The sequence below is a fragment of the Macaca mulatta genome, chromosome 6, assembly GCF_049350105.2.
Source record: "Macaca mulatta isolate MMU2019108-1 chromosome 6, T2T-MMU8v2.0, whole genome shotgun sequence".
In the NCBI taxonomy this organism is placed as follows: domain Eukaryota; kingdom Metazoa; phylum Chordata; class Mammalia; order Primates; family Cercopithecidae; genus Macaca; species Macaca mulatta.
Window position 1 is genome coordinate 44,653,164 of NC_133411.1, and position 16,425 is coordinate 44,669,588.

A 16,425-nucleotide genomic window follows, 5' to 3' on the forward strand; every position below is an offset into this window, starting at 1 on the left:
CAGAGAGCATCTCTGGGCACTGAGGGAGGGAGAACACAGCAGTTTTGAGGCACTGAACTCAGTGCTGTCCTGTTAGAGCAGAAAGGAAAACCAGACTAAACTCAGTTGATGTCCAGCCACAGAGGGAACATTTAAATTAGCCCAAGCCAGAGGGGAAATGCCCACTCCATTGGTCTGAAATTGAGTTTCTGCAAACCTCGCCACTGAGGGCTACAGTGCCCTCTGTCTCCAAGTAAACTTGAAAGGCAGTGTAGGCTATAAGGACTGAAACCCTTAGGTGAGTCCTAGAGCTGAACTAGGCCCAGAGACAGTGAACTGGGTGGGCACGTGACATACTGAGACACCAGTTGGGGCAGCCAAAGGCGTGCTGACATCACCCTCACCTAACCCCATGCTGCACATCTTGAGGCTCCAAAAGAGATCCCTTCTTTTTGCTTGAGGAGAATAACAGCTCAACCACAGCAGGACAGGGCACAGGTCAGAGTCATGAGGCCCCCATTCCAGGCCCTAGTTCCCAGATGTCATTTCTAGACATATTCAGAGCCAGAAGGGAACCCCCTGACTTGAAGGACAGGACCCAAAACTGGCAGCATTCATAACCTACTAACTGAAGAGCCCTTGGGACCTGAACAACCAGCAGTGATACCCAGGTACTACATCAAGGGCGTTGCGTGAGCCTCTGAGACTTGCTGGCTTCAGGTGAGACTCAGCACATTATCAGTTGTGGTGGCTATCGGAAAAAACTCCCTCTGTTTGAGAAAAGCAGAGGGAAAACTAAAGGGGACTTTGTCTTTCACCTTAGGTACTAGCACAGGCATAGGAGGATAGAGCACTAAGTGGTCTCTTGGGGTCCCTGATTCCAGGATTTGACTCTTGGATGGCATTTCTGGACCTGCCCTGGGCCAGAGAGGAGCCCAGCCCTAAAGGGTGGGTCTCAGGCCAGGCAGCATCCACCACAAACTGATTTAAGAAATCTTGTGCCTTAAGGGGCATCAGCAGTATTCTTGCAGTACTCTTTGTGACCTGGGGTGGTGGTGGCTATGGAGTCAGGCTCCTCTGTCTTTGGAAAGGGGAGGGAAAAGTGGGAAGGACTGCATCTTGTGGTTTGAGTGCCGGCTCATCTGCAGTGCAAGAGAACATCAGATAGACGTCTAAGGTTTTTGACTCTAGTCCCTGACTCCCATATGGCACCTCTACACCCAACCAGGGCCTGGGGGACCTCACGGCCCTGAAAGGAAGGACACAGGCCTGACTGGCTTTGCTACTGGCTGATTGTAGAGTCCCAGGGCATAGAGCAAACACAGGCAGTAGCCAGGAAGTGAATATAGCAGGCATTGGGTGAGTCCAAGTGCCATGCTGGGTTCAGGTCTGACCCAGCACAGTCATAGTAGTTGTGGCCACAGGGGTGCTTGCGTTACTCCACCCTAGCTTTAGGTGGCTCAGAACACAGAGAGAGACTCTGTTTGAGAGAAAGTAAAGGAAGAGAACAAGAGTCCTTGCCTGGTAATCCAGAGAATTCTCCCATATCTTGTCCATGACCATCAAGGCAGTGCCTCTATGAGTCTGCAAGAACCACAGTATTACTGGGTTTGGAGTGCCCCCTAAAGCAGATATAGCTTAGATTATAATACCCAAGTCCTTCAAATATCTGGAACACCTTCCCAAGAAGGCCAGGTACAAATAAGCCCTGACAATGAAGACTACAATAAATGCCTAAGTCATCAATGCCCAGACACTGAAGAACATCTACTAGCATCAACACCGTCCAGGAAAACATGACCTCACCAAATGAACTGAGGAAAGAGAGAGACCCTCTCACATTGTTTTATACTCAGAAAGGGAAAGAGAATCAAAACTAAAGGCAGGTAGCCTGGCACCTAGGAACCAGACCCGAAACCGAAGAACCAGACCTGAAACCAGGCCTAGGCCTGCATGACCTAAGCCTGGTATCTATAGATTCCAGACACTGTATGGAAGGACATTATGAAACCTCCCATTCTGTTCTGTTTTACTCTGACCACTGGTGCTCGCAGCCCCTGTCACGTACCCCCCGGTTTGCTCAATCGATCACAACCCTCTCATGCAGACCCCCTTAGAGTTGTGAGCCCTTAAAAGGGACAGAAGTTGAGCACCTGATGAGCTCAGATTTTAAGACGCTAGCCTGTTGATGCTCCCAGCTGATTAAAGCCACTCCCTTCACTATCTTGGTGTCTGAGGGGTTTGGTCCGCTGCTTGTCCTGCTACATTTCTTGGTTCCCTGACTGGGAAGCGAGGTGATTGGTGGATGGTCCAGGCAGCTCCTTAGGTGGCTTTAGCTTGCCCTGTGGGACATCCCTGCAGGGCACTCCCACCAGCCTGAGCAACGCGGATCCTGAGAGTGCTCCTGGGTAGGCATTTGCCCTGGTGGGACACCTCGCCAGAGCAGTGTGTGGCAGGTCCCCATGGAGGATCAACGCAGTGGCTGAACACAGGGAAGGAACTGGCACTTGGAGTTCAGACATCTAAAACTTGGTAAGACTAGTCTTTGGAACTTGCCCACTCCATTTGAGCGGAAGCGGGGCCTGATCACCCATGGCATGCCTTTATTGGCACTTTGGTTTTGGTTTTGACTTGGTTTGAATTGCTTGACAGGACTGGTCTTGGGAACTTGCCTACTCCATTTGAGTGGAAGCGTGGCCTGATCACCCACGACGTGCCTGTACCTGCACTTTGGTTTTTGTTTTTGACTTGACTTGTACTGCCTGATACTTTGGTTTTGGTTTTGACCTGGCTTGGATTTCTTGATATTCTGATTTTGGTTTCGATTCTGGTTTGGAATAAACTGTAAAAGTATGTGTGTGCCCTTTTTACCCGTTCTTTGTTTTGTAGTGTGCGTGTGGTGTAAGCATGGTGTTTTGTCTAGAGGAGACATGGGTCAGGCACAAAGTAAGCCTGCCCGACTAGGAACTGTGTTGAAAAACTTCAAGGAAGGATTTAAGGGAGATTACGGTGTTACTATGACACCAGGAAAACTTAGAACTTTGTGTGAAACAGACTGGCCAGCATTAGAGGTGGATTGGCCATCAGAAGGAAGGCTGGACAGATCCCTTGTTTCAAAGGTATGGCACAAGGTAACCTGTAAGCCAGGGTACCCAGACCAGTTTCCATACACAGACAGTTACAACTGGTTTTAGACCCACTTCCCCCCCACAGTAGTTAAGAGAACAGCAGCATAAGTGGCTGGCAGAGGCAAGGAAAGACCAGCAGAGAAAAGAGAGGAAAGTGACAGAGATAAAAAGAGGCAAAGAGAGAGAGGAAAAGACAGAGAGACAAAGAAGGAGTCAAGAAAAGAGAGAGAGAGAGAAAGAGAGAGGCAGAAAGAGAGGAAGAGACAGAGGCAAAAGGAAAGTCAGAGAGAAAGAGAGACAGAAGTCAAAGAGAGAAAGAAAAAGAGAAAGAAAGAAAAAGAGAAAGAAAGAAAAAGAGAAAGAGAAATAGACAAGTAGTTAAGAAGAAAACAGTATACCCTATTCCTTTAAAAGCCAAGGTAAATTTAAAACCTATAATTGATAATTATTTTCTGTAACTCTGTAATACTCTAATGCCAATTTGTTGTCAGTGTAAACAAGGGCGTATCCTGAAAGCACTGAGGCCTTCCTATCAAAAATCCTTAACCCAGTAACCCGCGGATGGCCCAGATGCATTCATTCTGTAGTGGCAGCTATTTTGCTAACAGGAAAAAATAAAAAATAAACAAAAAGGCCATCTATACCAATTCTAAGTTAATTTAGACTAAACAAGGTCTTATTAATAGCAAAGGATAAATGAAATCCTAAACTTACAAGGTTTTCAACAAAAGTTAACAGTGTAACATGTATTATAGTAACTTCTAATCTTGTGGCCTTAGACAGTTTAGTCCACAGACATAAAGAAAGTTTGCTTTAAAAAAACAAGAATGGCTATCTTCAAAAAAAAAAAAAAAAAAGGAAAAAAAAGGGGGAAGACAGAATTTATGTAAAAAGAGTGTTATATGGTAAATTCTTGTCCTGAAATAAATTAACTGGTTGTTTAAAGAAAAAAAATGTTTGTAATAAGTCAGAAAGTTGAGACATGTTGAAGAATTGTCTGCAAAAGTTGTGAAAGAAAAAATGTTATAAAAAATTTTATTCAAAAAATGTTGTGTAAAAGTAATAAGGCCTCCTGAGTACTACTGAAGAAACAGTTTATGTGCAAGGTGTATAAGGAAAGTAAAATACACCTTTGGTAAAAGGTTTATAAGGAGGCATAAGATTTTTACCTACATTAAAAGGTTAAGAAAATATTGTTTTGAAAGTTTAAGAAGTTTTAAAACATTAATTATAAAGAAAATTCTGTGTGTAAACATATTAGCTAAAGTTAAAAAGGTATCATCCAGTTTTTCTGTGAACTAGACATTAAGGTAAAAATGAAACAGGTTTTTCTTAAAGCACCAAACTACTCTTTAACAAAAATTATAAAAGGTTAAAAAGAGTCTATAAAATCTTACCTTATGGTCAAACATTAAAAATTAGATAAATATGTCTACAAGGTTTTATTAAAATTAAGTTCAACATTAACAACAGACTAATATAAAGGTAAAATTTAGCTTATTTAGTATAAAAATCATACAAAAAGCATTGTTAAATGTAAAATGGTATTTGGCTTTCTTTGGTTTAAAAACTAATAAAAATAGGTGCTAAAGGAAACATTTATTTTACTAGAAGATCATAAAAGTTAAAAACTTATAACAGACTTTGGCAATTAAGACAGCATAGCAAGATGCAAATGCCTGGCTGAAATGGATCAAATATTCCATCTGCACTTTAAACAAAAACAATTGTTATGCTTGTGCACATGGCAGGCCAGAGGCCCTGATTGTCCCCCTTCCACTAAGGTGGTCCTGCAGTAGACCAGGCATGGGCTGCATGGTAGCTCTTTTCCAGGATTCTACAACCTGGAGTAATAAGTCATGCCAAGCTCTCTCTGCTATATCCCAAAGTCCGGCACCCTGTGGGTCAGCCCCCGAGGGCCATCCAGTCTCTGTCTCCCAACACTAAGTTCACGTCATGTCTCTCATGACAGGAAAGAAACTTAGCATTCCTTGGAGACCTGAAGGGATGCGATGAGCTTAAGAATTTTCAAGAGCTTATCAATCAGTCAGCCCTTGTTCATCCCCAAGTGGATGTGTGGTGGTATTGTGGTGGACCTTTACTGGGCACTCTGCTGAACAACTAGAGCGGCACTCATACTTTAGTCCAATAGGCTATCCCTTTTACCCTGGCGTTTCATCAACCAGAGGGAGGAAAAATAAGACATCATAAAGTGAGAGAAGCCCCTCATAGGTCTTTCAACTCTCACATCCATTTAGACGCAAGTGGAGTCCCATGAGGAATACCAGATCAATTTAAAGCTTGAAATCAAATAGCTACGGGATTTCAGTCAATATTTTAGTGGGTGACAGTTAATAAAAATGTAAATTAGATAAACTACATCTATTACAACCAACAGCAACAAGCTTTTCATGAGTTAAAAGAAAAACTCAGGTCTGCCCCAGTCCTGGGGCTACCTGACCTGACAAAACTTTTTACACTCCATGTGTCAAAAAAAAAAATGGCAGTTGGAGTTTTAACCCAGACAGTAGGGCCCTGGCCAAGGCCAGTGGCCTATCTCTCAAAACAACTAGAGGAGGTTTCCAAAGGCTGACCCCCATGTCTAAGGGCCCTGGCAGTAATGGTCCTGTTAGCACAAGAAGCAGATAAGCTAACTCTTAGGCAAAACCTAAACAAAAAGTCCCCCCATGCTGTGGTGACTTTAATAAATACCAAAGGACATCATTAGCTAATGAATGCTAGACTAACTAGATACCAAAGCTTGCTCTGTGAAAATTCCTGCATAACCGTTGAAGTTTGCAACACCCTAAACCTTGTCACCTTACTCCTGGTATCAGAGAGCCCAGTTAAACATAACTGTGTAGAGGTATTGGACTCAGTTTATTCTAGTGGGCCCAACATCCGAGACCATCCTTAAACATCAATAGACTGGGAGCTGTATGTGGATGGGAGCAGTTTCGCCAACCCCCGCAAAGTGACTCTGAAGACAACAAGCCCTGCTTCAGTCACACCCGGAAGCTGACTGGTCCACGCATGGCCAAAGCATGAAGAAATTCACCACGGGACTCATTCTCCTTAAAATTTGGACTTGTACAGTAAGGACTTCAACTGACCTTCCTCAGACTGAGGACTGTTCCCAGTATATACATCAAGTCACCGAGGTAGGACAAAGATTGCTACAGTCCTATTATTTTATGGTTATTATAAGTGTACCAGGACTCTAAAAGAAACTTGTTTGCATAATGCTATTCTATCCAAGGAATGTAGCCCAGTCTCTAAATGTTATGTTCATGGAGGAACTGTAATAGAAGATCAATGGCCATAAGAAGCCTGAGAATCAGTGCCTACAGACCCAGTTCCTGGTGAATTCCTGGCCCTAAAGAATCACCCCGATCATTTCTAGGTTCTAAAAGTCTCAATTACTAGACAACACTGCATAGCTAGAAAAAGGAAAGAATTCACTCATTCTGTAAGATGACTTAGTTGCCTAGGACAAAAACTGTATAATGGTACCACAAAAACAGTTACATGGTGGAGTTCAAACCACACAGATAAAAATCCATTCAGTAAATTTCCAAAGTTGCAGACTGTTTAAGCCCACCCAGAGTCCCACTGGAACTAGATGGCCTCCACTAGGCTATACTGGATATATGGACATAGAACCTACGCTAAGCTGCCTGAACAGTGGACAGTTAGTTGTGTTATTAGCACTATTAAACCATCTTTCTTCCTACTGCCCATAAAAACAGGTGAACTCCTGGACTTCCCTGTCTATGCTTCCCACAAAAAGAAAAGCATAGCTATAAAAAAATTGAAAAATAATGAATAGCCCCCTAAGAGAATCATACAATATTATAGGCCTGCTACTTAGGCACAAGACAGCTCACAGGGATACTGGACCCCCATTTACATGCTCAACCGAATCATACAGTTGTAAGCTGTTTTAGAAATCATCACTAATAAAACTGGTCAAGCCTTGACTGTTCTAGCCCGGCAAGAAACTCAGATGAAGAATGCTATCTATCAAAATAGACTAGCTCTCGACTACCTGCTAGCAGCTGAAGGAAGGGTTTGTGGAAAATTTAACCTTACTAATTGCTGTCTATACATAGAAGATCAGGGTTAAGTAGTTGAAGACATAGTTAAAGATATAACAAAACTGACACATGTGCCCATGCAAGTATGGCATGGATTTGATCCTAGGGCCATGTTTAGAAATTAGTTCCCAGCACTAGGAGGATTTAAAACTCTTATAATAGAAGTTATAATAGCAATAAGAACCTGCTTACTGCTCCCTTGTTTGCTACCTGTACTTCTTCAAATGATAAAAAGCTTCATCGCTACTTAGTTCACCAAAATGCTTCAGCACAACTATATGAATCACTATCAGTGTATTCCACAAGAAGACATAAGTAGCAAAAATAAGAGTGAGAACTCCCACTAATAAAAGGTGAGAGTCTCAAAGAGGGGAAATGAGGGAAGACAGAGAGCCTCTCATATTGTTTTATATTGTTTTATACTCAGAAAAGGAAAGAGAAGCAAAACTAAAGGCAGGTAGCCCAGCACCTAGGAACCAGACCCGAAACCAGGCCTAGGCCTGCCTGACCTAAGCCTGGTAGTTAAAATTCGACCCCTGACCTAGCAAATGTTGTTATCTATAGATTCCAGACATTGTATGGAAGGACATTGTGAAACTTCCCATTCTGTTCTGTTTTACTCTGACCACTGGTGCTTGCAGCCCCTGTCACGTACCCCCCCAGCTTGCTCAATCAATCACGACCGTCTTATGAGGACCCCCTTAGAGTTGTGAGCCCTTAAAAGGGGCAGAAGGTGAGCACCTGATGAGTTCAGATTTTAAGACACTAGCCTGCTGATGCTCCCAGCTGATTAAAGCCACGCCCTTCACTATCTCAGTGTTTGAGGGGTTTTGTCCGCAGCTCATCCTGCTACAGAACTAAATAAGGCACTAGAGACCAATCTTGGAAAACAGAGATATGTGACTTTTCAGACAGAGAATTTAAAATAGCTGTGTTGAGGAAATTCAAAGAAATTCAAGATAATACAGAAAAGGAATCCAGAATTCTATCAGATAAATTTAACAAAGAGATTGAAATAATTAAACAGAATCAAGCCGAAATTCTAGACTTGAAAAATGCAATTGCCATACTGAAGAATGCACCCAAGTCATTTAATAGCAAAACTGATCAAGCAGAAGAATTAGTGAGCTTGAAGACAGGCTATTTGAAAACACAGTCAGAGGAGACAAAAGAAAAAAGAATAAAAAACAATGAAGCATACACACAGGATCTAGAAAATCACCTCAAAAAAGCAAATTTAATAGTTATTGGCTGTAAAGATGAGACAGAGGAAGACATAAGGGTAGAAGTTTATTGAAAGTGATAACAGAGAACTTCTCAAACTTAGATATCACTATCCAAGTACAAGAAGCTTGTAGAACACCAAGCAGATTTAACCCAAAGAAGACTACCTTAAGGCATTTAATAATAAAACTCCCAAAGGTCAAGGATAAAGAAACAATCCTAAGAGCAGCAAAAGAAAAGAAACAAATAGCATACAATAGAGCTCCAATACATCTGGCAGCGGACTTTTCAGTGGAAACCTTTTCAGGCTAGGAGTGAGTGGTATGACATCTTAAAAGTGTTAAAGGAAAAAAACTTTTATCTTAGAAAAATATATCTGGCAAAAATATCCTTCAAACATGAAGGAGAAATAAAAACTTTCCCAGACAAACAAACACGGAGGGATTTCATCAACACCAGACTTGTCCTATAAGAAAAGCTAAAGAGAGAACTTCAGTCAGAATGAAAGGATAATGAGCAATAAGAAATAATCTGAAGGTACAAAATTCACTGGCAATAGTAAGTACACAAAAAACATAGAATATGATAACATTGTAAATGTGGAATGCAAACTACTCTTATTCTAAGTAGAAGGAATAAATGATGAGCCAATCAAAAATAATGCCTACAACTTTTCAAGACATAGTCAGTATAATAGGACATAAATAGAAACAACAAAAAGTGAAACAGTAGGCAGGGGGGATGAAGTTAAAACATAGAGTTTTTATTAGTTTTCTTTTTGCTTGTTTGTTTATGCAGTGTTAAGTTGTTATCAGGTAAAATAAGGGGTTGTAAGAGTATCTACAAACTGCATAATAACCTCAAACCAAAAAACATACAATGAATACACAAAAAATAGAAAGAAACTAAATCGCATCCCCAGAGAAAATCATTTTAACTAAAGGAAGACAGGAAGGAAAGAAAGAAGGAAGAGGCCAGACACAGTGGCTCATGCCTATAATTTCAGCACTTTGGGAAGCCAAGGCGGGTGGATCACTTGAGGTCAGGAGTTTGAGACCAGCCTAGCCAACATGGTGAAATCCCGTCTCTACTAAAAATACAAAAATTAGCTGGGTGTGGTGGCACACGTCTGTAGTCTCAGCTACTTGGGAGGCTGAGGCAGGAGAATTGCTTGAACCTGGGAGGTGGAGGTTGCAGTGAGCTGAGATTGCGCTGTTGCACTCCAGCATGGGCAACAGAGAGAGACTCTGTCTCAAAAAAAAAAAAAAAAAAAAAAAGGAAGGAAGAAAAGACTATAAAACAACCAACAAATAAACAACAAAATGGCAAGAGTTAAGTTGTTACTTATCAAAGCTAACATTGAACATAAATAGACTAAATTCTCTAATCAAAAGCCATAGACTAGCTGAATGCATGAAAAACCAAGATCTATTGATCTGTTACCTACAAGAAACATACTTTACCTATAAAGACACACATAGACTGAAAGTAAATGGATGGGAAAAGATATTCCATGCTAATGGAAGCCAAAAAAGAGCAGGAATAGCTATACTTATATTAAACAAAATGGAGTTCAAGACAAAAAGTATAAGAGACAAGGTCACTGCATAATGCCAAAGATGTAATTTCAACAAGAGGATATGACAATTTTAAACATATGTGCACCCAACACTGCAGCACCCAGATATATAAAGGAAATATTATTAGAGCTAAAGAGAGAGATAGGCCCCAATGTAATAATAGTTGGACACTTCAATACCCCACTTTGGCATTGGACAGATCTTCCAGACACAAAATCAACAAAGAAACATCAGACTGTGAAAGGAAAATATCTTGGGTCCTTTCAAGCTGGGAATCACTCAGGGCAAACCTGCTTCTCGTTCTTTTCAAGTCATCCCTTTGTTCACAGAGATAGATACATATTCTGATTGCCTTCTTGGGAAAGACTTATCAGAAACTCAAAAGAATGCAATCATCTGTCTCTCACCTACCTGTGACCTGGAAGCCCTCCATGGGGGTCCTTACTTTGAGCTGTATCTGCCTTTCTGGATGGAACTAATGTACTTCTTACATATTGATTGATGTCTCATGTCTCCCTAAAACGTAGAAAACCAAGCTGTGCCCTGACCACCTTGGGCACATGTCATCAGGACTTCCTGAGGCTGTATCATGGGTGCATCATCAACCTTGGCAAAATAAACTTTCTAAATTAACTAAAACCTGTCTCAAATTTTCAGGGTTCACAAGACTAAATCTGCAATATAGACCAAATCGATCTAATAAATATTTACAGAACATGTCATCTAAGAGCTGCAGAATACACATTCTTTTCCTCAGCACATGGATATTCTCAGGGATACACTATTCAAAACAAGTCTTAAAACATGAAAAAAATTGAATTAGTATCAAGCATCTTCCCTGACCACAGTAGAATAAAACTAGAAATTAATAACAAGAGGAATTTTGGAAACTATACAAATACACGGAAATAAAACAATATTCTCCTGAATGACCAGTCAGGTCAATGAAGAAATTAAGAAGGAAATTTAAAAATTTCTTGAAACAAATAATAACGGAAACATAATATACCAAAACCTATGGGATATGGCAAAAGCAGTACTCAGGTAAGTCTACAGCTATAAATGCCAACATCAAAAAAGAGGAACTTCTTATAAACAATTTAACAGTGCATCTTAACTAGAAAAGCAAGAGCAAAGCAAGCCTAAAATTAGTAGAACAAAATAAATAATAAAGATCAGAGAAGAAATAAATGAAATTGAAATTAAAAAATACAAAAGATTAATGAAACACAAGGTTCTTTTTTGGAAAAGTTAAACAAAGACACATCAAAAAAAGAAAACTACAGGCCAATATCTCTGATGAATATTGATGCAAAAATTCTCAATAAAATACTAGCAAACTGAATTCACCAATACATTAGAAAGATCATTCATCATGACTAAGTGGGCTTTATCCCCGGGATGCAATAACATATGCAAATCAATCAGTGTGATACATCATATCAACAGAATGAAGGACAAAAACCATATATCATTTCAATTGATGCTGAAAAAGGGCTAGGTAAAATTCAACATTTACTTGTTTTAAAAACCCTAAAAATAGCTGGGTATGGAAGGAACATACCTCAACATAATAAAAGCTGTATATGACAGATCCATAGCTAGTATCATACTGTGAAAGGAAAATAAATCTCGGGACCCCAAAATCACTAAGTCAAGAGAAAAGTAAACTTGGGAACTATGTCAGGTAAACCTGCCTCCCATTTTATTCCCAAATGAGATAGCTACAAAGATAAAAAGCTACATACCTCCCTCACAATTTGCTCAGAAAGAAATTCCTTGTGGATCTCAAGATCTTTACCCCGAAACAGTTCCACTGAATTTCACCCTGGCAATGTGAACTGATGGTTTATCTTCACAGGTGCAGGGCAGTAAATCATCCCCCTGAGACAAATGGGTATCTGATTGCTTCCTTTGCCCTGTTTATGTAAAAATGCAGATTCAGTGAGTCAGACAAAATTGTGTATTCAGTAAAAGGCTGGGCCAGGACTCAAAATAATGCAACATTTTGTCTCTTATCTACCTACAACCTGGAAGTCTTCCCTTTGAGTTGTCCCACCTTTCCAGAAGGAATCAACATATGTCTTTTTTGTTTTATTTTTTTTCAGATGGCGTCTCGCTTGCCCTGCCAAGGGCAGTGGTGCAATCTCGGCTCACTGCAACCTCCGCCTCCCAGGTTCAAGCGATTCTTGTGCCTCAGCCCCCCAAGTAGCTGTGATTACGGGCGCACGCCACCATGCCCAGCTAATTTTTGTATTTTTAGAAGAGATGAGGTTTCACCATGTTGGCTAGGCTGGCCTTGAACTCCTGATCTCAAGTGATCCACCGCTTCAGCCTCCCAAAGTGCTGGGACTACAGGTGTAAGCCACTGCGCCTGGCCTCAATATACATCTTAAACATAACTGATTGATGTCTCATGACTCCCAAAATGTATAAAAGCAAGCTGTACCCTGACCACTTTGGGCACATGCTATCATAGCCTGTTGAGGTTGTGTCACGGGCACATCCTTAACCTTGACAAAATAAACTTTCTAAACTGATTGAGACCTGTCTCAGATATTTTGTGCTCACAACACCGAATGGGGGAAAATTGAAAGCTTTTCCTCTAAGATCTGGAACAAGATAAGGATGATGCCCACTGTCATCACTGTTATTCAGCAGTAACAGACATCCTAGCTAGAGCAATCGGATAAGAGGAAGATATAAAAGGCATCCAAATTGGAAAGGATGAAGTCAAATTAGCCTTGTTTGCAGATGATATGATCCTATATTTGGAAAAACCTAAAGACATGACAAGAAAACTATTAAAACTATTAAACTAGAAAAGCATGAGCAAACCAAGCCCAAAATTAGTAGAAGAAAAGAAATAATAAAGATCAGAGAATGAAAAAAATTGAAATAAAAAATACAAAAGATCAATGAAACACAAGGTTGGTTTTTTGAAAAGTTAAACAAAATTGGCAAAACTTTAGCCAGACTAAGAAAAAAAGAGGGAAGATAAATGAGAGAAGATAAACAACTTCAGTAAAGTTGCAGGATACAAAAGCAACATACAAAAATCACTAGCATTTCAATATGACAATATTGAACAATGTGAATCAGAAATTTTTAAAGTAATTCCATTTATAATAGCCACACATAAAATTAAATATCTAGGAAGTAACCAAAGAAGTGAAAGATCTCTATAATGAAAAGTATAAAACAGTGAAGAAGGAAATTGAAGAGGACACCAAAAAATGGAAAAACAATCCATGTTCATGGACTGGAGGAATCAATATTGTTAAAATGTCCACACTACCCAAAGCAATCTATAGATTCAATGCAATCACTATCAAAATATTAATGGTATTCTTCACAGAAACAGAAAAAAAAAATCATAAAATTTATATGGACCTACAAAAGGCCCAGAATAGCCAAAGCTATCCTAAGCAAAAAAGAACAAAACAGGAAGAATCACATTACCTGATTTCAAATTATACTACAGAGCTATAGTAACTAAAACAGCATGGTTCTGACATAAAAACAGACACATCAGCCTATGAGACAGAATAGAGAACCCAGAAAAAAATCTGCACACCTACAGTGAACTAATTTTCGACAAAGGTGCCAAAAACATACACTGGGCAAAAGACAGTCTATTCAACAAATGGTACTGGGAAAACTAGATATCTATATGCAGAAGAATGAAAGCAGACCCCTATCTCACACCATATACAAAAATCAAATAGAAATGGATTAAAAACTTAAATCTATACTTCAAACTATTAAACTACTACAAGAAAACATTGGGGAAAATCTCCAGGACATTGGTGTGGGCAAAAATTTCTTTAGTAACATCCCTCAAACACAGGTAACTAAAACAAAAATGGACAAATGGGAGCTCATCAGGTTAAAATGCTTCTGCACAGCAAAGGTTACAATCAGTAAAGCAAAGAAAAAAAACACAGAGAATGGGAAAAAATATTTGCAAATTATCCATCTGACAAAGGAATAATAACCAGAATACATAAGGAGCTCAAACTGTTCCATAGGAAAAAAATACAATGATCTAATAAAAAATGGGCAAAAAATTTGAATAGATATTTCTCAAATGAAGACACAGAAATGGCAAACAGGCATATGTAAAGGTGCTCAATATTTTTGATCATCAGAGAAATGCAAATCAAAACTATAATGAGCTATCATCTCCCCCTTTTAAAATGGCTTATATCCAAAAGACAGGCAATAACAAATGATGATGAGGATGTGCAGAAAAGGGAACCCTTGTACTCTGCTGGTGGGAATGTAAATTAGTACAGCCACTATGGAGAACAATTTGAAGGTTCCTCAAAAAACTAAAAATTGAACTACCACATGATTCAGAAATCCCACTGCTGGGTATATACCCAGAAGAAAGGAAATCAGTATATTAAATAGATATATACACTCCTGGGTTTGTTGCAGCATTGTTTACAATAGCTAAGATCTGGAAGCAACCTAAGTGTCTATCAACATATGAATGGATAAAGAAAATGTGGTGAATATACACAATGGACTACTATTCAACCATAAGACAGAATGAGATCCAGTTATTTGCAACAACATGGATGGAACTGGAGAACATTTTGCTAAGTGAAATAAGCCAGGCACAGAAACACAAACATCACATGTTCTCACTTATTTGTGGGATCTAAATATCAAAACAATTGAACTCATGGACCTAGAGAGTAGAAGGATCATTACCAGAGGCTGTGAAGGGTGGTGGTGGGGGCAATAGGGAGAGGTGGGGATGGTTAATGGGTACAAAAAAAAAAAAAAGAAGGCCGGGCACAGTTTCTCACACCTGTAATCCCAGCACTTTGGGAGGATGAAGTGGGCGGACACAAGGTCAGGAGTTCAAGACCAGCCTGACCACAACAGTGAAACCCCGTCTCTACAAAAAATACAAAAATTAGCCGGGTGTGGTGGCACATGCCTGTAATCCCAGCTACTCGGGAGGCTGAGGCAGGAGAATCACTCAAACCAAGGAGACGGAGGTTGTAGTGAGCTGAGATCACGCCACTGCACTCCAGCCTGGGTGACAGACCAAGATTCCATCTCAAAAAAAAAAAAAGAAAGAATGAGTAAGACCTACTACTTGATAGCACAACAGGGTAACTACAGTCATACAGTCAATAATAACTTAATTGTACATTCAACATAGTTCTGGCCAGGGCAATCAGGCAAGAGAAAGAAATAAAGGGTATTCAATTAGGAAAAGAGGAAGTCAAATTGTCTCTGTTTGCAGATGACATGATTGTATAATTAGAAAACCCCATCATCTCAGCCCAAAATCTCCTTAAGCTGATAAGCAACTTCAGCAAAGTCTTAGGATATAAAATCAATGTGCAAAAATCACAAGCATTCCTATACACCAATAATAGACAAACAGAGAGCCAAATCATGAGTGAACTCCCATTCGCAATTGCTACAAGGAGATAAAATACCTAGGAATACAACTTACAAGGGATATGAAGGACCTCTTCAAGGAGAGCTACAAACCACTCACTGATCAAGGAAATAAGAGAGGACACAAGCAAATGGAAAAACATTCCATGCTCATGGATAGGAACAATCATTTATGAAAATGGCCATACTGCCCAAAGTAATTTACAGATTCAATGCTATCCTTATCAAGCTACCACTGACTTCACAGAATTGGAAAAAACTACTTTAAAGTTAATATGGAACCAAAAAGAGCCCACATAGATAGCCAAGACAATCCTAAGCAAAAGGAACAAAGGTGGAGGCATCACACGACCTGACTTCAATCTATCCTACAAGGCTACAGTAACAAAAACAGCATGGTACTGGTACCAAAACGGATATACAGACCAATGGAACAGAACAGAGCCCTCAGAAATAACACCACACATCTACAACCATCTGATCTTTGACAAACCTGACAAAAACAAGCAATGGGGAAAGGGAAAGGATTTCCTAGTTAATAAATGGTGTTGGGAAAACTGACTAGCCATATGCAGAAAGCTGAAACTGGATCCCTTCCTTACACCTTACACAAAAATTAACTCAAGATGGATTAAAGCTTTAAACGTAAGACATAAAACCATAAAAACCCTAGAAGAAAACCTAGGCAATTCAGGACATAGGCATGGGCAAAGACTTCATGAGTAACACATCAAAAGCAATGGCAAAGCCAAAATACACAAATGAGATCTAATTAAACTAAAGAGCTTCTATACAGCAAAAGAAACTATCATCAGAGTGAACAGGCAACCTACAGAATGGGAGAAAGTTTTTGCAATCTATCCATCTGAAAAAGGGCTAATATCTAGAATCTACAGAGAAACAAATATACAAGAAAAAAGCAAACAACCCCATCAAAAAGTGGGCAAAGGATATGAGCAGACATTTCTCAAAAGAAGACATCTGCCGGGT

At 39.8% G+C, this 16,425-nt stretch overlaps 1 protein-coding gene across 6 annotated transcripts in view; it reads right to left on the reverse strand.

Annotated features, from left to right (window-relative positions):
* Window positions 1-16,425, reverse strand: part of TMEM267 (transmembrane protein 267) — a 43,597-nt gene that overhangs the window by 16,250 nt on the left and 10,922 nt on the right. Inside the window, exon 2 of one of the 6 annotated variants that reach the window (XM_078004728.1) lies at window positions 11,757-11,927. The exons of the other annotated variants lie outside the window; for them this stretch is intronic. The gene's annotated coding sequence lies outside the window, so the exon portion shown is untranslated. The remainder of the gene's footprint in view (window positions 1-11,756; window positions 11,928-16,425) is intronic. 6 annotated transcript variants of the gene reach the window in all.